Consider the following 3,385-nt stretch of genomic DNA (forward strand, 5'->3'; position numbering starts at 1 on the left):
CCGCCGCCGCCGGGCGGGGACGAGCGCGGGCGGCGAACAAAAGGGAGAGTGGGGGGAGGCGGGCGGCCGTGCTGGCGGCAACAGCGACCCCTCCGCCCGCCCGCAGCCGCGCCGTCCCACCCTGCCACCGCCGCCCCGGGATCCCCGCCGTGAATAGGGCATCCCCGGAGTGAGGGGTCCCCACGGGTGTCTTCAGCACCGCGTGTGCTTTGGGGAGCCGTGACAGGGCACGCTCCTCCCGGCGGGCCCCTGGAGCATCACTGGGGACGGTGTCCCCTCGCGTGTCCCCTGCAGAGCGGGTCGCTGGGGTAGCCCTGCGGAGGAGCCTTACTCCGGGGCATTTCAGCTCCTGGGACACCCCTGAGGGTAAGTGTTCCTCAGGACAGGTCTGGGGAAGGAGGTCCCCAGATGTCCTGAGCAATGCGAGTCCCCCGGGGCAGTCTCGGAGGTGAAGGGCCCCGAGGGACGATGAGGGTGACAGTCCCCGGGGCGCCACTGTCAGTGCGGGGCATCCTCGGGGCTGGATGTGCCCCATGTGCCCCGTTGTGGCAGGTCCCCGGGACCCCTGTTGGTGACGGTGCCCTGAGGCAGCTCCGCTCCCCGCCGCGCTGCCCAGGGTGGGATCCAGCTGCCTTCCCAACAGCCGGAGCACAGTGCCTGCCAGGGGGAAGCCTGGAGCAGCGAGTGCCTGTTCAAGTCTGCTCCCACCCACCCGCCGCGTCTGTCGTACGTTACCAGCCGGCCCCAAACCCACTGCCGAGCATCCAAAGGCTGAGTTTGAAAAATGCTCCTCGGCTGTATTTGTAAAATGCTGCTCTGTGCTCTCCCGCCGTGGCCTCAGCACGGGAAGCGATGCTCTGCTGCAGCACACAGACCCTGGCACCCCCTCTCTGCTCAGATTCCATTTTTAATGCTGGGCAGCCCCAAGCCAGCGCCTTCTTTTGCCCGGGGCAAACCCAAGCCTGGCAGAGGGGCAGAGCCCGCTGCACATCTCGATCCTAATCTGCCCAAAATAAACACACGTGGGGTTTATTAGGACACTGCTCAATACCCTCTCTGTTCAGCTCACAGCCCCCTGCCCCCCTCCCCAGGCACCCTCTGGACACAGGCTGGGATTGCATTCCTGCTCTGCCCTAAGCCGGCTGCGCATCCAGCGCAGGAAAATCCGGATTGTACAACAAACCCAGGCTTTTGTTGCAGGTATCACTCGCTGCGGCTCGTGGCCTGAGCAGGCGCTGTAAATCATTGTGTGCCTCTGGCCACGGCTTGCTGAGCCCCCCCGTGGCTCCATGAATGCCAGGGTGATGCCCCCAGCCTGTCAGCAGCTTATGAGCATGACAGGGGGTATGTGGGTGGAATAGGGGACCCCAGGAAGACGAGAGGAGCTCTGTGTCCCAGCCCCACACTGCAGCACAGCCTCTGTGCTGGGAAAGGAAGGCTCCTGAGCATCCTGCCCTTTCCAGGCTGCGATGCATCCACAGGTGCCATTTTCCAGGAAAATTGCAGGGAAGCAAGGCTGAGCAGCAGCAGGTCGTGCCCCTCAGCGCAGGGCACTAGGGATGGGGGGGTGGCAGGGAGCTGCCGCTCTGTACGTGCTGCCTGTGCCCAGGGCTAGCAGAAGGCTCGCAGCATCATTAGCAGCGCCTGACTCAGCCCTGCATGACTGCACATGCCCCGAGCGGGACGGCAGGCGCTGACCCACCAGCGCTGCGCTCCTTAATGACCATCATTAGTTTTGCTCCGAGCCGTGGCTAATTGCGTAACACCGGGCACACGGGCTGCCCTGGGGGAGCCACACAGCTGCAGCGAGCCAGGCTATGCGTGTCTGGTCCTTGGGAACAGACCCAGGATGGGGGGATTTGGGGCATCAAAGTGGCCCTAGGAATGCTGAGGGCTCCCCCTGCTCAGCTCTCAGGGTTGCTGTTTGGGACAGGGACAATGGCCATGGGCCAGGTGGGTCCTCTCACCCACGAGTCTTCTGATACAAAAGCCCAAAGCAAACCAAGGCCCTTAACAAGGAGGGACACAATGTGCTTCAAATGCTGCATGGGGCTGAGCACAGTGTGAAGAGGCTTTCCCAGAGAGCAGCCTCCCTCAGGGAAGCCCAGCTCCCAGGCTCTGACAGATCTCATCACTCACAGCCTGCTTGCTGGAGCTGGGGACTCATCTCTGCCCTCCCTGGCTCTGGCTTGTCCCCACTCCTGTCCAGGTGGTCTCAGATTGCTGTACCTCTGTTGGGTTGGTGTGGGGAGGGCTATGAGCGTGGCTTCTGTGAGAAGGTGCCAGAAGCTTCCCCCATGTCCAGCAGAGCCAATCCCTGGTGGCCCCAAGATGGATATAAACCCTACCTGACCATACAAACCCAATGCAGCACCCAAAAGAGGGCAGGACATGAATCCCATCCAATGGGATGTGCAGCCAATGGTACCTGTGCATCCCCACAGGCATGTTGTGTCTCACCACCCTTGCAGAGCTGGCAACAGCCTTTGGATGCAGGTGAGAGCTGAGCCCCACTCCAGGACTGCTGCCTGAGGGAACAGGCTCACAGGCAGGAGCAGGTTTGGGGTAGAAGTGGGAGGGATATTACCAGAGCTCAGAACATCCCCTGGGGCTGGAGGCAATGCAGGCAGCCAGGTTTAGAGCTGAGCCCTGTGCTCACCATCATCACTGCCATGGAGCTGTGCTGGGGAGACAGAGCACTCTGTGGCCAGAGCCCTGCCAACTGGTCTCTTGTAGTGATTGGTCCTGAACTAGTTGTTCCCAGGAGAATTATTCAATAAATTTGAATTAAATGTGGGCAGGCAGCTTTCTGAAGCCTCTGAAAGGAAAGCAATGAGCTTAAGCAGCCCCCTGGGCCCTCGGGAGGTCTGGCTGGCAGCCAGCTGCAGCCAGGATCCAGCACATCCCTGAGCAGTGCAGAGGAAAGGTGTCCTCACCAGCATCCCTCCACTGGAGATGGGGCTGAGCAGGGCTCTCCCAGCCACCCAGCTGTCCTGAGGCTCACCAGGGCCTGAAAAGGGGACACAGGAGAGGGGGCCAGAATAAATTTCACCCTGTGCTAGCTCCTGGTATAGGGACACCAACCCTGCAGATCTCACCACCAGCTCAGGGGTTGCGCTGGAGTCAATGGCTCAATTGGTGTGGACAAGGGCAGGAGCACCCCGGGGGCTCAGGGGGACATCCAAAAACCTGTGTCCCCAGTGCAAAGGGCAGGGGCCAGGGGGAACCAGGAACCAGCAGCAAGTGTTCATACCTGAGCACCTTCTGAATCAGGCCCTGGGCTCTGCACACTCCCTGCTCCTTCTCTGCACTGCTGGCTCCTGTCCAGCCCTCTGGTGAGGCTGTCAGGTGCATTACAGGTTAGGGTGATAAAAATCTTGTAGCA

This window comes from Erithacus rubecula (assembly GCF_903797595.1).
Source record: "Erithacus rubecula genome assembly, chromosome: 18".
Lineage (NCBI taxonomy): Eukaryota > Metazoa > Chordata > Aves > Passeriformes > Muscicapidae > Erithacus > Erithacus rubecula.